Source organism: Mus musculus, chromosome 4 (assembly GCF_000001635.26).
Source record: "Mus musculus strain C57BL/6J chromosome 4, GRCm38.p6 C57BL/6J".
NCBI classification, from domain to species: domain Eukaryota; kingdom Metazoa; phylum Chordata; class Mammalia; order Rodentia; family Muridae; genus Mus; species Mus musculus.
Genome location: NC_000070.6, coordinates 142,340,579 through 142,359,519, shown reverse-complemented (window position 1 = coordinate 142,359,519; position 18,941 = coordinate 142,340,579). Strand labels below are relative to the sequence as shown.

Genomic DNA, 18,941 nt, shown 5'->3' with positions numbered 1-18,941 from the left:
TCCTGTTGCTAGGATGGTCCTGTCTTTTCTGCATCCCCCCGACCCCAGCTCTCGGGTCACAGGTACATACCTCCACACCCAATCTTTGTGTGGGTACTGATGATCAAACTCAGCCCCTCATGTTTGTATAGCAAACAACTACAGCCGTTGAGCCATCTTCCCATCCCCCTTCATGGAGGTGAAATGTAAAGCTGCAGGGAGGGGCACCCGTGGAGCACCCGATGCCATAGAGATACTGCATAGCAGGATAGCTGGGTTGCATCAAACCCTGACATTTCTTATTTCAATAATTGAAGCGGCCAAGTTGAAGCTTGTTGCTATGAGCACGTCCCGCCGTGGCTTTGGTTGTGCCGTGGCTCTGCAAAGAATGAGGGGGAAAAAAATCAATTTCCACTGTCCACAGAGTTTGATTTATTACTGCTGAAAGAAGAAATTCTTTATCTCCTACCCAGTCTTGGAAAGGACTGGCTCACAGTCAGCTGCGAGAGTCTCGAGGAGGGAAGCCGTGTTTGTCCAAACTTTAGCGTTTTGATAACCTTCCTGACTATTCAGAGGACGCTCGCATGCTCCCAATTTTTACAGCCCTCGTTTGTTTTTGATTAAGCAATTATAGGCACTAAAAGACAATCTGTGGAGTGTGGTCGGCCTTCCTGCAGGACTGTTGCATGCCAAGGAGGCAGCAGAGGGCTTTGGTTTTCATGACCATGGGAGGGAGAGGGGAGTGGTTGGCTAGGAACAAGAGACTAGAGGGGCCCTAGGAGCAAAGTCCTGGCTACCACTGGACACAAGCCCTGGTGCAAATTTCATTTTTTGTTTTGTTTTGTTTTGTTTTGTTTTGTTTTGTTTTGTTTTGTTTTGTTTGAGACAGGGTCTCACTGTGTAACTCAGGCTAGCCTCAGTCTCACAGAGATCCACCTTTCTCTGCCTCCTGGGTGCTGGGATAGAAGGTGTGTGCCACCACACCGAGCCTTCGGTGTCCTTTTCTAAGCAGTGGGTATATTCACCACCTCATCTCCTGGTGTGAATTAGTCACCCTGAGTTTCAAAATCCCCAACAGTGAAATGGCGTAACCACCTGTTGAGGGGTGTGTGTGTGTGTATTTGTGTGTGTGTGTATGGTGTATGCATGTGTTTGATGGTTGTGTACATATTTGCATGTGTGCGTGTGTGCTCACCCATAGTGGCCATAGGAAAATTCATTGTCCTCTATCCCTCCCCATCTTATTCCTTGAGAAAGGATCTCTCATTGAATCTGGGGCTTAACATTTTTTAACTGAGAGGGTTGGCCAGGAAAACCCAATGATTCTACTGTCTTCAGACACACAAGAGCGCTTGGGCACACTCAGACACACACACAGGTATGTAAACACAGAAATATGCACACATGCAGACACTTGAATACACACACAGCCACACCCAGGTATACACACACAGCCATGTCTGAATTCTTCTGTGAGTGATGGGGACCAAACTTGTCTGCAGCAAGTGCTTTTACCCACCAAGTCCTCTCCCCAGCTTGATCCCTTTATTCTTGGGGATGCACACCCCTACACACTTCCTTTGGGGGATCACGCCACACACACACACCTGATGTTTTCCAACAGTCTGAACTTGTAGATCCTCTCCAGAAAAATCTCCAGTGATCTCTGGGACTACAGTGGTCTTTGGGAATTAATTCACAGGAGACTCAAAAGTCCCTGGGAATTAATATTCCCTCCTTGCAGCCAATGGCTGACCCCTGGGGAGACATGAGCACCCGGGATCCTTGCTGAGGTCTGGCTTACTATCCAGAGCCCCGTGGGACTTCAGGATAAGACTGCAGAGACGAGGCTTGCCTGGAAGCAGCCCTCCATTGGCTTTCTCCTCTTCCCTGAACATCTTCCCCACGTTCTCACTGGAAGACTTGTATCCCTAAAAACATCATTGTATCCAGTCCCTCAGCTTTTGGATCTAATGCCTCATTTTGCCAAATTTAGAGTTAAATGTTCGAATGTTGTTTCTTTAAAGGTGGTACTGGTAAAGTCTTAGAGATGTGCTTTGCCCAGTCACTGGCACCTTGTAAAGCTCGATGCACACAGATCCATCCACATCATGGTTGAGCTAAAGCCTAGGCAAGAACAGTCCTGGAACAAGGCCTCCTCATTGCCCTGGAGCCTACACACACACACACACACACACACACACACACCCGAAGCCCCTGCACAATGCCTCTAGAATGACTGCATATTTTATTTTTACATGTCTTCATTGCAAGGAAGGCATGTACAGGTACAACATGTACACATATGGGGGGTCAAAGGACAACCTGCAGGAGTTGGTTCTCTCCTGTATCCACCATGTGACTACCAGGGATGAAACTCAAGTTATCAAGCTTGATGATAAGAGCCCTGACCCACTGAGCCAACTCACTGGTCCTAGAATGATCTTTGGAAATAGAGCAGACAACTACGCAACTGTGTAAGATCCTAGGGCAACGGTTCTCAACCTTCCTAAGGCTGCAACCCTTTAATGCAGTTCCTCATGGTGTGGTGACCCCCAATTATTACATGGCTACTTCATAACTGTAATTTTGCTACGGTTATGAATTATAATGTAAATATCTGATATGCAGAATATCTGATATGCAACCCCAAAGGGGTTACAACCCATGGTTGAGAATTGCTACTCTAGGGACTACTCAACTGTGCACAAGTACACAACAGGCCAGGATCTAAACATTTTAGATTCTGTAGGCTGTAAAGTGCCCTGCAACTCTTCACCTCTGCCTTTATAGCCCCAAAGCAGCCATAAGCCGTATGCAAGCAAGCGGGTATGACTAGCTTTCAATAAAACTTTATTTATAAAAATAAGCAGTGGGCCAGATTTGGTCGGCAGGCTGTAGTTCTGCCAAATTCTAGTCTACACGACAGCTGAATAGTGTAGACTTGTTCTTTCCCCAGCCACCATCTCTATTCTACTTTCCTTCCTAATTGATTTGCCTCCTGTAGATCTCTACCATATTCCTGCACAGTACACAAATGTCAACTGCTTCTCTCTTGGGACCTGGAGGCTCCTTCCTGAAGCCTCCTGCATGGTTAGTTTTTGTTATTGTGCAATTACCAACTCAGATGTGACTCCTCAAAGATTCATCTGTGACTCTACAAGGTCTGCTTGCCCTGGTCCTTCTTGAGTGAATCACAATTGTTGTTAACTTAGTCCCCTCCTCACTTCTTTGGAAGTGTCTCTGTTCTCCTGGAAAGTGAGCTTCAATAATGTCTGTATCAGCAGCATCTCCAGCCTGTATCCTAGGGCCTGGCCCCAGAAGTGTTGAATAAGCATTTGTTGACTTGGTGGTTTCCTGAGTGCCCCTCACACCACACACACACACACACACACACACACACACACACACACAGAGAGAGAGAGAGAGAGAGAGAGAGAGAGAGAGAGAGAGAACTAGGATTTGGGATATTGTCTTAAGAATAATGAAAGTCTTCAAATACACAGTCATTCTCATGTCTCCTTCCTCATCCATTATCCCTGTAAATGGAGCACCTCCCAGGAGGACTGCCAGAGCAAATCCTCCATCTTCCTTTCTCTGTCCTAAGCCAGGGCCATGAATCTCCAATCTCCAGGCTAAAGACACCATGAGGAAGGCGTTCTCCAAACACAGCTCTGAGATTTCCAGTTAATTAAGGAGGGATCTAGGAGTTAGTCAACATCTGGGAGGCAGGTGTATTTCCCACTGTGTGTGGCTGACTCCCACTCCAGCAGATACAGCACTGCAGGAAAATGAGCCTCTTCCCAGCATCCTCAACTCCTGGCCACCTGGTGCTCTCCACGGGAAGACCATGGCACCTGCTCAGCAAAGCAAAGCCACCAACACGCCTACTGTCCTACTCATTTTGTGCAGAGATGGGAAAGCGACAGTGTCTTCCCTGGGGAGCCGGACTCAGCGTCAGCAGCCTGCTCTGTACAGAAGCTCTGAAACCTGCTCAGTGCTGCGGAGGAAATCAGCAGCAGTGATGGAGAGAGAGCGCAGTGCTATAAGCCAGGACTGCAGTTAGGTGACCTGGCTCAAATCCAAAGTCCACACCTGGTTGTGTACATTTGCTGAGGATTCTGAAGTCCCTGGCGCTTCAGCTCTCTCATCTGTAAAATGGCAATTAGGACCGAACCATTTTCAAAGACTAAATGGGTTGCCACCTTCACATATTATGTGCCACATGGAGCAGCATGTGTTTGTGGGAAACGCCCTGGAAGTGATTCTACTGGGCCATGGCTAATTTTCTAGCCCAGGGTTCTCCTGGCTGTTAGGTACTTTTATGTCCTAGTGACCAAATACCTGATAAAAGCAACTTAATGGAGGAAGGCTCTGTTTTAGACCCTGGTTGCAAGGAAGGCTGGGCAGAGGTCATGTCAGTGGGAATCTATGTCAGGGAATCCTCACATCCTACAAATGTGGCAGCAGAGGAGGAGTCCACATCATAACCTCCAAGGCCCACCCTGGTGACCTAAGTCCTTCAGGCAGGAAACATATCCCAAAGTTTCTACAAGATCCCCAAACAGCACTACCAACTGGAGACCAAGTGTTCAACCACAGGAGCCTGTAGGGGACATTTCACATTCAAACCACACATTGGGCAAGTTGGATCAAAGGAGGATGGAACAACGTGCCTTGGACACTAGAGACCATTATTCTGGTGGGGTTATTAAAGACTTATTTGCAGGCCAGCAATAGTGCCTATACAACGTGTACTTGTAGTCCCAACACTTTGGAGTATGAGGCAGGAGGATCATAAGTTGGAAGAGAGTGTGAGCTATAAACTGAGTTCCAAGCCAGTTCAAGCAAGCAGTAATTTTGATCTCAAGAAGAAGGAGAAGAAGAAGAGGAGGAGGAAGAAGAAGAAGAGGAGGAGGAAGAAGAAGAGGAGGGAGAGGAGGAGGGGGAGGAGGAGGAAGAAGAAGAGGATGAGGAGGAGGAAGAAGAGGAGGAGGAGGAGGAGGAGGAGGAGGAGGAGGAGGAGGAGGAGAGCTGGAGACAAAGCAACAAATTCTTACCTGTGTTGAAGACATTTGTACACACTTTAAGGGCAATACAAAGCAAGGGCCCTCCCTCCCCTCCACAGAAAGGGTGTGCTCCTCTCAGGTTAGAAGGCTCTTTCAGACTCTTTCTAGAGGGAATGAGAATTAGGCATGCCAGGCACCAGGCCTAAGCTCCTCATCTCACCTTCTTGGTCCCTCTCCTAGAGGATGATGGCTGTCCATGCTCAAGATGGCAATCCCGAGTGTCCTCATTCATGGAAACTGTGGCCTGGAGCACTGGGGCTGCTGGGATGCTCCATGAAGAATGAGTGGACAGTTCCTCGATCTGTGTTTCCATGGATACCAAAGCTTTGATTCCTCATCTCCATCCTAAGGTGTGGGCCTTGTGGGGGGAGGCTTTTCCTCTCCAGTCTCTCGTACCACAGCTCCAAGATGGAGGACAGAGTTGCCTCCAGGAGAGTGTTCACACCTAATCCTTAGCCAGGGATGTCAGTGAATGTAATCTTTTTACTCTTGGTGACTTCATGGCCCACTGCAGTGAGCAGAGGCACTTCTGCTGGAACGAGGCTGGGGAGGAACCAGAAATACCCACAGCAGAAGTGAACAAAGCAGACATCTAGGTAACTGCAAGCTGTCTTTAACGTATCATGTCGACCTCAGCTCAGCTCATGCATTTAAGGTCACACTCTCGAGCCTTAGGCGACCAGGTGGCCAGCTCTGTGACAGTCTGGGGCCTCATTTGTTTCCCACATTGCTGTGTTTTTCCAGTACAGGAAACAGTGCCTGGTGTTTGCCAAAACCAAGATGAGTTGAACAAATGAATTAATGAGGCATCCCTTGGCCATCAGATACGGCCACCTCGCCCAGCCTTCCTCTGGGTCTTCAGAGACTTTCAAGGTAACATCTTGATGGCTGCCTCGTGAACAAACATCTTCTGGAGCCAAAGTACCATCTTTAGCCCCTCCCCCTTTTCTGCAGAAAAAAAAAATATGGTCAACCTGTGGTCCCAAGTGTGGCCATCACTGGCTGAGTGTGACCAAGTCTCAATGCCCTGAATTGATACTCATGGAGAAGGCAGAAACAGACTCCCTGTGTGTTTAGACCCAATCACCATCCCTCAGATTCAGGACCCCTTCACTGACTGACTCTATGGGGTTCCATTAATAAGACAAAGCTCATGTGATAGGGGTTCCCTAGAGTTGGGCCACATAGTACCACTATGGTTACTTCCAGTTGTCAGGGACCCTCAATCTCCCTGAGTGTCTGAGAGCTCAGAAACCTCCCCAGAGATGATCCAGGAAACCATTCTGTTGTCTGTGTTCGTCACGCACACCACTCACCACCTCGCTAGACACTCAAGAGCTGAAAAGCAAAAAGAACTTGAGAAATTCTTAGTCTTGGGAAAATAGAGACAAAGAAAAGAAAGAGAAGAGAAAAGAGAAGAGAAAAAGAGGAAAAGGGAGCTGTAGAAGTATACAGTCCTCCTAGAATAAAAGCTGTCACAGCCCTGGGATGACAGAGGGACCCCGGTATCATATTGGAGCTGTGATCTTGAAGGGTCCCTTTGGCCACACTTACAAAGTGTGCCAAGCAGCCTATGGAAAGACAGATGTGGCAGGCCCATCTTCCCTGTATGGCTCAGTCAGTGCCAACACATAAACTACACCAGGAGCCAGGAGCCAGTGCTGTCAGTGGGTCTGGGAGCTGGAATCATGACAAGAATAAGATGAGAGGCCACACTAGTCCTTCTGTGTCCTCACTATGCAAGCCTCCAGCATATCTGTCACCTGCACATCCGTACACTCCAGCTGTCACCTGAGTTTGCTGCCATGGTGGGGAAATATATTGGGGGTGGGGGCTGCTCGGAGAGCTCCAGGGCTTCAGGGCTTACTCCGTCCATGGCCAGTGTTACCTCAGAGACTTCCTGGATGTCCTTTCTGGATGTGAAATCTCAGGGAAGTCAGGGACCCCCATTGGGGAGGAAATGGGTGCACTTTCCTGTTTGCTTTTCTCTCTTTTTGCAAATAATGGGGTTGAGGTTGGTTGAACGTTAACCATCAATGAAGCATTCCGACAACAGATGGGATCTAGAAGAAGTCAGGGTTCCTGGCGAGAAGGCCCATCTCTCTAACAATAGCAGCCTTCCCTCCTAACAGTTAGAGAGCCCTACATTTATTAGAGTCTGTTCTGTTTCCCCTTGAGACAGCTAGAAGCAACACTGGGAGGGGGTGTCGGGGGCGGTTCTCCTTTTAGCTGAAAGTCCAGAGACAGGGAGGGGCTCGCTGTTTCCTCCACACAAGAAATCAAGTAACGCTTAATATTTCGACTCAGTCCAAATCCCAAACACACAACTTGGAGGGAGGCACTGCTGGACAGTGAGAGCCTTTGTGGACAGACTTCCTTGTAGGGGCATGGGTGAATGGTCCCCTGCCACCTGCCTTCCCAAGGATGGCCCAGTGGCACAGAGCCAGGGGACATGTTGGGAGCAAGTGCTGCTTGGCTGACCTTGAAAAACTTCAGCAATTGATGTCCAAGGGCAGTCACCTAAAAAATAGAACTTTCTGGGCTAGGGCTCAGGGACTTTAATTGAGCTGCCTGCATGTGGGCTCCAGTGCTGAGGTAACAGCCCAGAGGGAGGTAAAGACCACTTTTATTCTACAGAGTGTTCCTGAGGGGCCTGCAAAGTTCAATTCTCCTTTCTGCTTCTAGAATATAGGGGCTAGAGCATCCAGGAAGGAGCCTTAACCTGGGTTTGGGCATGGTGCCTGGGTTTGGGCATGGTGCCTGGGTTTGGGCATGGACCACACACCTTAAAGGAGCAAGAAAGAGCTTATTCTGAAACCAAAAGAGTAACCACGGCCTGTAAACATGAAGTCAGGTTGTCCCAAATACCATGTTCCAATGTGGTGACCATCTCAAAGTTCTGTATAGTAACAGAACAAAGTCATTGAATCAAGATGCTTTGTAAGTACACTGGTGGGCACATCAGGTAGGTATATAACAGCCAAGGGCGTAGGTATATAACTCTGCCATTGGCTTCCTTTCTTCTCTGACAATAAGCTTAGCTTTGGGTCGGTGGGAGCTGGGGGTCTGCTCATATATTCCAAATCGATTTACCTAATGATCATAAGGATGTCAGGTCCCTCCCAGAAGTGGTCCACAAATGGCTATTTTGGGGGGATAACACAGATCAAGAGCCCTGGACCTGCAATAACCCCACCTCTCCATAACCCCCGAAGGTCTGATGAGTTAGCAAGCCTTTGTGGAATCGTCACTGTAGATGGGGCATCTCTGGCGGAACTTCAGCTCATGGTCATCCTGAGTCATCACTGAGATCAAAATGTCCACCGAAGCTCGGAGAGCAGCAAGCAACCGCCAAGTCCAAGAGTCAGCTCTCACTGTCCCACATCTCCATCTGAGCATGTTTGTAAGCACAATGGGTTCCTCGTGCAGCCTGAGGAAGGAGGTCAGAGGGGAAAGAAGATGTAAGCACACGTTCTATATATGCTATCATGGCACAGTTGTTTATCCCAGCCATCAGAGGGAAGGGGCAAGCAGATCTCCACGAATTCAAGGCCAGCCTGGTCTACACGGCAAGTTCCAAGCTAGCCAGTCCCACATAGTGAACTGTCTCAAATTAATTGATTAAATTAGCATTTTCAATGTTCTATTCATGTTGATACATTAAATATCAGATTTTTAATTATTGTGCGTGTGTGTATGCATACATAATGCTGTATGCATATCTAATATGTGTATGTATGTGGAGGTCAGATGACAACTCTGGGGAATCGGTTCCATCCCTCCCCCTTTATGTGAGTTGCAGGGATTCAAACTCAGGTTGCCAGGTTCGGGCAGCCAGCTGTTACCCACTGAGCATCTCACGCCGCTGGGAGGATCTTCTGAATTATTTGTTGCATTTGGTGAAAGTTATGCATTTGCCAGGCACTTCTCAGAAACTGACAGTGCAGGCGGAACCACAAGTCTGCTGTGTTGGGTACAGGGGTGGCTCCACAAAGCTAGGAGCCAGCAGAACCTCAGCTGGGGTTATACTCTCTTGGAGCTGGGTAGACATGTCTAAGGAGGCAGGCACCTGAGAGTGTGAGGCCCATTCCTCCTCTCACCGTATGGCCCTTGTCATAGCTAGGATTTCTACTGCTGTGATTAAACACCATGACCAAGAGCAACTTGGGAGGGAAAGGTTTGTGTAGAGAGGATCTCTTGTGTATCATATGGACAAACCACCTGTCCATTAAAGAACCTACAGTCACAGCTGAAGAGATGGCTTAGTGGGTAAGAGCACTCGTTCTTCCTCTGGAAGACCTGGGTTCAATTCCCAGCACTGACGTGGAAGCTACCAATAATCTACAACTCCAGTTCCAAGGCATCTGATGCCCTCCTCTGGCCTCTGCAGACACTGTGTGCACAGGGTACACACATACGTGCACTGCAAACACACAAATAGGTAAAATTAAAATAAAAGAGAAAGGAAAAAGTATGAACCTATGGCCTGTGGGAAGGGCTAGAATAGAAGGTGGGACATCTGGAGGCAGAGAGAATTCTGGGATGGTGCAAGGCGTGGGAGATGTACCCAGGAAGATGTGACAAGATGAACGCATGGTACCTGAGCACAGGTAACCAGCCGTGTGGCAGAATGTAAATTAGAATATATGGGTTATTTTAAGTTATGATCTAGTCAGAGAAGAGCCTAGCTATATGGCCAAGGTATCTCTAAATTTATTTTGAGTCCAAGTCTTATTTCTGGGAGCATAAGGCTGGGATGAAAAATGACTTAGCTTCTACTGTTTCATGAACAGTTTGTAGTCCATAATCCAGGGCAATCAGGGCAGGAACCTGGAGGCAGGAGCTGATGCAGAGGCTGTGGAAAGTATTGCTTGCTGGTTTGCTCAGTCTGCTTTCTTATAGCACCCAGGATCACCAGACCAGGGGTGGCACCATTCACGATGAGCTAGATCCTTCCACATCAGAGGCTTGCCTGCAGGCCATTGGGAGCCATTTCTCAATTGACTTTCTGTCTTCCAAAAGGGCTCTAGCTTATGTCAAACTAACCAGGACAGTCCTCATCCTGTGACCACTTGAGCTCTCTGAAGGGATTAATCCCAAGAGTGGTTGTTTGGATGGCCAAGGTGGAGGCTCAGCCTCTGAAGTCACCTTGTGTCACTCTACCCTGCATTTCATGGCCAAGACAAGAAACCACCCTTCCCCAAGCACAGAGTCGAGGGAAATGTCTCCACCTCTCTGCGGGGCCACTAGGATAGGTCCTACACCTTGGGAATAATGCTGCAGTCATCTTTGGAAACACAACTTATCGTTTCTTTTTCAGACCCCAGAATGTCACTTGTACCTCCTACCACTAGGAGGCAGCATAGGCTCCCTCTTGCTTCCTCCTGAAGCTTTCCTGGGGCCTTCTGGCTCACAGCACCGGATGGTAGAACCTGAGACTCTCACTTTGTGTTGTTCTCTTGGGTGACAAACAGGGCTTCCCTCTTGGGGGGGGGGGGGGGGGGGCGGAGGGCAGTTCATGAATATATTTACCTGTGCATTTAAGAACCACCATGGATCCGCAAGGGTCTCTGACCTCAAGGAAATCCTGAACAAACAAGATGTAAGTCTTAGGGTGGCTGCTTTGTCTTTGATTTGTAGGCTGCTTTGTATTGATTACCTGTGATGGGCTTTGTTAAGTTCCTTTTGGCAAGCTCTCTTCTCCGTGGGGATCCTGGGAAGGATCAGACTTTTGTTATCCCCCCCCCCCATTATGTCCCCCCCCCCCCCCCGCCCCAGGGCTCAGGTGATAAATATCTCAAAAAAAAAAAAAAAAAAAAAACACAATGGCCCTCTCTCTTTCTGATTGTTTGTATTTTGTTTGCTTGTTTGGACTTCAGATTTACTACTAATGAGCAAAGTCCCTGTCAGTATCCATCCTCAGTGATGCTCACGGCAGAGTAACTGGGGCAGAGGATCTCCGGGCTCCCATCCCCACCCCACCCCAGTCCCCCTACCAGGTAGCATTCATCTTGTGTCAGGCTAACTGCTGGGCTTGACCAACTAGATCACATTAACTCTCTCCTGACAAGCCTAGGAACTCTGTCCTGATAATCACCTTGGTATTGTATAAGACTCATGGAAGCTTTAGAATATAGAAAGACCTCAGGGCATCAGGACCTCTTTTGAGCCAAAAGTATCTCTTATTTGGGGCTTTAGAGCTTTAGTCTACCTCCACCTGGAAGCCATGACCCCATCTCTGCCAACCACACAGCTCTGGCTCACCCTTCCACCTCCACAGACGTCCTCTACAGCCCCCTCCCAAGTACTCTCTCTTTTGCAGTCTCTGCGTGGTTTCTCTCACAGGTAGCACATGGCCCTACTGGACATTGCCTTCTCTCCTCCTCTGCATGGAGAATGGCAATGTCAGGCCTCCCCTGCGGGTTCATTTAGTCCTTTGTTAGCCCAGGAACTGTCTGCCGAGAGCCTGACAAAGTTGTATCCTCACACTGGCTGCCTGCCTGACCTTGGCCAACTCCTGAGCTTACCCAAACCTTCCAACTCCTCATCTGTCAGGTAGAGACAGTGATTGGAACCCACACCATAAGGCCGGTGTGAGGATTAAACAGGAGTCTATAAATAAACCACTTAGATCTTTCCTGGAGTGGTGGCGTTAACCATTTTCTGAACTTGACATGGCGGCTCATACCTGAAATCCCTGATTCTTCTTAGTGGTGCTGGAGGCCCATTAAGAGAAAGCAATTTCCTTCCAGTTAAAAGAATAGGCTCTGCCTCTCTGGTGGAGACATGTCCTCACCTCCTTCCTTAAGCGTTAGTCCAATTGGACTTGCCAGTCCCCTGCCTAAGAGACTGCCCCTCAGGAAAGCTAGGTCGTCTTAAGCCATGCTAAAGAGACGAGAGGAACAATTATCCCTTTATTGAGACATTGTGCTTTTCCTACCCGAATCCCTGCCCTCTGTGCAGTCGCTACAGCACTGCCATTAGGGTCTGTGGGCTCTGCCTACTTTTCCTCTTTCCTCTTCTCTCTTCAGATGCTGGCCAGAACTAAGGGTGCTTTCTCTGGTGTGTTAGCCCTTTTCACTCTCTCTGAAGCCCTCCATCCTGCCACGTGCCTGTCTCCCTGCCTCTTCTCCACCTCCCTCCTCTGGGAAGCTACTAAGATTTGCAGTCGTTTGCCTTACCTAGGTTTTTCTTTCAAATTTTAAGAAAAATTTCCTCTCGTTTCCTTCTAAGTCTGTACTTAAATGATTTTGTGAACAAAAGTAAGAAACCCAGGAGGGAACCCAATTTTCTCAGTAACACATGGGGGCCTGAGGGAAAAGGATTGCTGTCTGAGAATTCCAAGCTAGTCTGGGCTACATACACTGTAAACGCTTTAAAACCAACACAAAGTCAAGTGTAGTACACGCTGTTAATCTCAGAACCTCAGAGGCTGAGGCAGGAGGATGGTGAACTCTAGGCCATAGCAAGCTCAAGGCCAGATGGGGTTACACAGTAAAACCCTACTTCATCCCAACACACACACACACACACACACACACACACACACACACACACACACACGTGCGCGCACACGCGCACGCGCACAGAGTTAAGACATATACTATTCTGCAGATTGAGACTCCTGAAATAAAATGAAATAGAACACGCACAGTGGGGCTGGCAAGTGGCTCAGTGGGCAAAGGTGCTTGCTGCCAAGCACAACAACCCGAGTTCGAGCCTCAGAACGCACATAGTAGAAAGAGAAAATCAACTTCCACAAATTGTCCTCTTGAGTTCCATGTGCACAGCATGGCACTTTGGGATGCAAGCACTTACAGGCAGACAGAGAGCGTAGAACACACACAGTGCCTAGCTCAGTGCTGGATCCTTGCTGTACTCCAAGGTGAACGCTGTACACGATTTTCTTCTGCCATTGTGGGTCAGGGGATGAATCATCTCCAGCAGGCTAAGCCTTGAGCTCTGCTAATGACCAAGGTGTAAACTGATACAGCTTCAGGGTTCAAAGGCATCTTTTATCTTGGCTTAGAAACAGAGGAGGGCAGCTCAGAGGATCTAGAGTGTGTCCTGCTTGCCTGCGGCAACATGAGAGACAAAAGCCCAGAGGATGCTGGGAGTGGGATGTGAAGACAGCCAAAGGGTAAACACGGTGCGTTATAAAGGGCTAAGAAACTATACTTCCTGTTTATAAGCTTTTCAGATGCCAGGTTAAGATGACTGATCTCATCTGTTCAGCACGGGGTCAAGCTCCAAAGAGGACCTTTACAGTCAACAAGCTTTAGAAATGCAGGTTATGCGCACAGACTGCACACCGCTCTCTGGCCTAATTCAGTCCAGCAGAGGAAGCTATAGAAAATGCAGGGTGAAGTGGGCTACTCCATCCTCAGATGTGTTCAAGGGTGGACGCTTCTGGCTTTCTGGAGATTATTTGGCCCTACCAGAAGGAATGTGGAGCTTCGAACCCTGCCAAAAAAAAGCAGACAGTAAGGCCTTGCCGCCTGAAATGCTCCTTCACTTGGGCGGGGTGTGGGTGGGATGGCAAGTGGACAAAACACACTCACACACACATAACCTTCCCTTACCTCACAATGGCCAGCCCTGACAGGAATGGGAGGGCTGGGCATGGAGCTCAGTTGGTAGAGTTCTTTCCTAACATACAGGAAGTCCTCACTTCCATTCCCAGAACCATATCTCAGTACTCTGCAGGTATAGGCAGGAAGAGCATGAGAAACTGCCTCCAAAAAATTAAGAAAGAAAGAGGGACGAGGGGGGGGAGAAAAGAAAAGAGAAGAGAGGAGAGGAGAGGAGAGGGAGAGGGAGTGTGTGTGGGAGAGAGAGAGAGAGAGAGAGAGAGAGAGAGAGTTGGGAGCAGGGACACACACTTATAAGCTCAACACTCGTGAGGCAGAGACAGGCAGATCTCCCCGAGTTTGAAGCCAGCTTGATCTACAGAGTGAGTTCCCAGACAGTGAAAGCTATACAGGGAAACCCTGTCTCAAGAAAAAAAAAAATTTTTTTTAATTAAAAAGACTGGGGATGGGAAGAAGGTACCCCAACTGGTAAAGTATTTCTCTCACAAGCATTAGGCCCTGAGCCTAATCCCTAGAATCCATGATTCTAAAAAAGGGGTGTGGCAATATTCACTTAGAGTCCCATTGCTGGGGAGGCAGAGACAGGAGAATCCTTGGAACTCCCTCATTAGCCTACTTGGCAAGTTCCAGGCCAGTGCCGGACCTTGTCTCAAAACAGGCAGACAGCTCCTGAGAAACTCTATCTAGGGTTGTTCTCTGCACCACACACACTTGAGGGAACTCTGAGCTGGCAATGACCAGCAGCTGTTCCCGTACTGAGGAAGGGCTCCTCCCCATCCGGGCCCCTCCCCCTCTGCAGGTGAATGTATTGATTTCCAAGCTCCTTCAGTACTCCCGATACTGCCCCCAGCTCCCACCAGTGCAAGCTCAGAGCTCAGCGCAGCAAAACCCTCCTCTGCACAACTAGGGAAGCTTGTAGAGCAATAATTAATATGCCCAGGTTTCTATGGAAACAATTACCTAATTAAATTGTTGCCTTTTGATCAGTGGAGTCCAAACATAGGGACTTGGCTTCCTGAAAGCAACCATTAGTGATTCTCTTTCTGGGGGAATCTCAGAGCAGAAATGCCACTCCCTCCCCTGACCTGTACCACCAACCTGGCAGCCATCGCTGTTCTTATAGACAGTGATGTCTGCTGTCAGCCGTGCAGGGCCTAAGCATGCCCCCAGCACCACTGAATTTGCCAATAACTCTCTTACCTGTGGCCTTCTCCATCTCTGTTCTCCTCTTCCTTCGTGGTGACAGAAGAATCGTTGCTTCCCTCAGGGTCCCTGCCCTGAGGGGCTCTGTGTGAGCCCAGCCCCATCTGGCCAAAGGTTGTTTGCAATGTGTCCCCCAACAGCCTCTGCAGAATGCCGTGTGAGTGCCAAGTACCTGTCTGGGAACAGATGAGAATATTAAGCTTGAGTCTTAAGGGTCATTCGGGCATCCATCCTAATTAGGGGACCTAAAAGCAGGCAGCAAAGCCATAAAGGTCACTCACTGCAGGAGCCTCATGGAAAGACCAACCATTGCCCAGAGGACAACTGACGTGCAAGGGGATGATGCAAACCATCTGTCCTTCAAGGTGACCTTCAGCAGCCAAGGACAGTGGAGCCTCTTTCCATTCCAGGACCTCCCAGGAACCTGCACACCAATGTCTGAGCTCAAATATCCACTGAACAGGAGATCCAGGGGGAACAGGTAACTTTTGTCCTCAGGCGAGGACCACCAATCCAAGGACAGCACAAGTGCTAAGAGATGGTGCCACTGCGACTCCGAGAGCCACACAGCGAGGAGCACAGAGCTTTTTCTGAAGGATCCAAGGAGCCTCCATAGAGGAGAGAGCGAGACAGCATGGTTTCAAGCAGATAGAAGACAGGCCTAGGAGCACAAGAGATCTGGCCTGCCGGGAAGGCAGGCAGGAAGATGCAGTAGAGATGTATGGATCCAAAGGGAATGAGATGGGTCAGGGCATTTCTCATGCACACAGGCATGCACATAGGAACATGCACATACCTGCGCGCGCACACACACACACACACACACACACACACACGTATGTGTATGGTACTGTGTGAGGAGGAAGACAAAGGTTTTGAAGCTAGGCAACTGAAACTTCTCCCTGCTTGGTAGTGTCCTGAGGCAAGTGTCTCAAGCACTCATGTTGTTTCCTCATTGATAAGAGGAGGGAGGATCTTGTAGACGAAGCTAGACCACTCGAATCCAATGGCGCCCTGCAGCGGTGCTTAGGGAGCTGTATGGTGAGCAAGACGCCCAATAAAAGGGGACTTTAATTATTATAATTCTAACTGTTAAGTCGCTTATATAGCCACATAAGCTCCTACAGAGTGACTGCCCAGCTAAATTTTCTAGCTATCTTAATTCTCTGGGCTTTCTCCTCATTTGCGTAATAGGCACCTGTGGAACTGTCTGCTAATTATGACAGTTGGGGCTCCCAAGGCCCGAAAGATAGTTCACCAGATAAGCGTGCTTGGCACCAAGCTCTGCAATTGAGTCTGAGTCCCTAAACTCACAGGATGGAAGAAGAGACTCCAACCCCACCGTTGTCCCCCGACCCCAACACACGTGCCACGAAAACACACACAAAATAAAAATAAACGTGATGAGAAAATTTTGTTTTAAGGAAGCTAAAAAACAAACAAAAACAACAGTAATAACAGGACCCCTCTGCCTTCTCCCTGTGGCAAGCTTCAGTGAATAGTTTCTGGGCTTTGCTGTGTGCCAAGGTCATTGGCTTCAAGGTCAGCTATAGTCAAGGGAGTAGTTTGGGACTTGCTTATGATAGGATAATAAGCTCTTCTTCCCTGAGAGGGGAGCCAAAGTGGAACACACACTTCCTCAACCATGTGTCCTTTGTGAGCACACACAGCTGACGCCCCATGCTGGGCCAAACCAGACGTGGTGATTGAATGGGCCTGAGGAAAATCAAGTCTTCACACGGAGCCACTGTGGGCTCTGTTCATTTTCATCTGTCATCGGCCGCAGTCCTCATCTCAATGGTCCACGCCCATCTTTAATAAGTGTTCCCGATCTCACACCCTAACCCCCCCCCCCTCAACCAGGTGAAAGAGAACATCTCTGCTTGTGGCTACGCCTGGGCACACTCTGTAACTCTCACATAACCCACACTCTCTCCCCTCCCCTCCGGCAAGATGCTTAGTAGACGGATGCGGTGCTGACATCTTCTCTTGTAATGACACTGTCAACAGACGGAGATGTGCCACGGTGAATTTTCCGGTAAGCAGTGAAGTGCCGTTAGGCTCACTGTGAAATTGCGCATCTCTGAGCTAACGAACAGCATACGTTTAGGGATCAGAGTCAGCACTCCGAGCTGTGATCTGCTTACCAATTTTGTGACCAGCTTTTAATGCCAGCATCATAGACTGGGGTTGGACTGGATTAGGCACACTTTGCTAAAGCCTTGTTTGGTTGAGTGGGTGGACTTTGGGAGTTTGGTTTTTGAAACAGTGACTCACTCTGTAGCCCTAACTACCCTGGTCTTCACCAGGTATTCCAAGGTGGCATCAAATTCAAGGTGGTCCTCTTGCCTCGGCTTTCTAAGTACTGGCATTGCAATTATTCACAGTCTCACTCAGCTCCTGCTGATGTTTTACAATTTTGTATTTCTCAACTGCCTTCTGTAGGCACCATGTGGTCCAATGGTTACATTCAAAGGCTTGGAACAGTGACTCTCTGAGTTCAAGTCCCGTTCTGGCTACTTCGTACCTACGTGACCTAGGCTGTGTTCCTAGTGGCCAGAGCATGCTTTAACATAACTGCAGCATGTGGCACATGCTAAGGGGTATGTCCAGCCCCTCAGTACCTGTTTTTTCTTATCTGCAGGTCTGCAGCAGGATGGGGAAGGCAGTTTTTTAGCATTGCTTTGGTGCTGGTACAAAGCTGAGACACAGTGAGGTTGTAGTCTGGACCCACTAAGCGAGCTGCCCTGAGCCACGGTCTGCTCTCTGGGGAGCTGGCTCTCACCTACTATGCTTAGAGTAATCTCTTTTAAGCACCACAGTTCCTTTGCTGAAAAAAAAAGACATCTAGCTGATGCCTGCTCCGCAGTTGTAGATTGGGAGCACGTGTGTGGAAATCCCTTGGTGCCATCCCTGGAAGACAGGATGAGCTCAGCTGCTGCTGATGACAGGGACACACAGCCGCTTCCCAGGTCCTCTGCTGTGGGAGTCCAGGGGCTTCACTTCCGTGGAATGCAACACAGCACTCTGGGACCTTGTGCTCCATCTGAGATGTTTGGTGCCCCTGCAGTTAGACCACATGACAGAAGATGTGCACCACACTGGACAGTCCAGAAAGGGTTGGAGGTTGCCATGGCAACCCAGGGGAGGGCTGCTGAGTCCTAGACCAGGGTGGTGACCATAGCATGAAGGCAAGGGAAGCTGGTGCAAGGGAGAGTTTATCAGCTGTGAATACGTGTCTGCAAGACCTGCCAGACTGAGCTCATGTCAGTGGCTCCAGAAGGAAAGTAAGCCAGTTGGCGGTGAGAAGCGGGCTGCTTGCATTACTTTGGGGACACAGTGTAAAAAGAAGATATGAGACTCCTTATAAATATTAAGATCTCCAGTTCTGTGGAGATAGGTCAGTGGTTAAGGACAAAACAAGAACAGAGAACAGAGCCCCAGAACCCTTGTAAATGCCAAATGGGCAGGAAGTCCCCTAGTAGTGCCAGCCTCAGAAGGAAAAGACAGCTGGCTCGTAAAATTAGCCATATCTGTAAGCTCTGGGTTTGGTTGGGAGATCCTGACTCAACAAATAGGGTGGAAAAGATATTGAGAAGGATGACTGACATCAACGTCAAGCCTCCACATGTATGCAGACCCACATACATGTATGTCCACACATGCAAAACATACATGTACATACATGTACTTCTCTCTTTATCTATCTATCTCTATCTATCTCATACACAGAAGACAGATACACACACACACATACACACACGAATGGAAAAATCAAAAACAACATTAAAACTTCCAAGAGGGCAGCAATTCGCAGGGTGTCCCCTGGCACAGGACTAAGCACCTGCATAGGTCACATGATTGCCCCGGTAGCTGGCCGTGCCTCTGTAGTACCGTCCTATCTCCAACGCCATGAGCTAGGTATGGACAAGTAGTGGCACCCAGGAGCTAACCCCACAAGCTTCAGTTCTTCTTCTCAGTGTGTGTGTGTGTGTGTGTGTGTGTGTACATATGAATTAACTAGGTTGAAGACCCATCTATGCTGGATAGAAAAAGATGGGTTCTAGCATAAGTAGGGCAGAGAAGATAAATCCTTAGC

At 48.7% G+C, this 18,941-nt stretch overlaps 1 long non-coding RNA gene across 1 annotated transcript in view; it reads right to left on the bottom strand.

Annotated features, from left to right (window-relative positions):
- Nucleotides 1-18,941, bottom strand: part of Gm46875 — a 67,365-nt gene that overhangs the window by 12,441 nt on the left and 35,983 nt on the right. Inside the window, exons 1-2 of the long non-coding RNA XR_003955299.1 lie at nucleotides 5,209-18,941; nucleotides 71-358 (exon numbers count right to left, since the gene is read on the bottom strand). The exon at nucleotides 5,209-18,941 is cut by the window's right edge and continues 35,983 nt beyond it. This is a non-coding gene — a long non-coding RNA (predicted gene, 46875). The remainder of the gene's footprint in view (nucleotides 1-70; nucleotides 359-5,208) is intronic.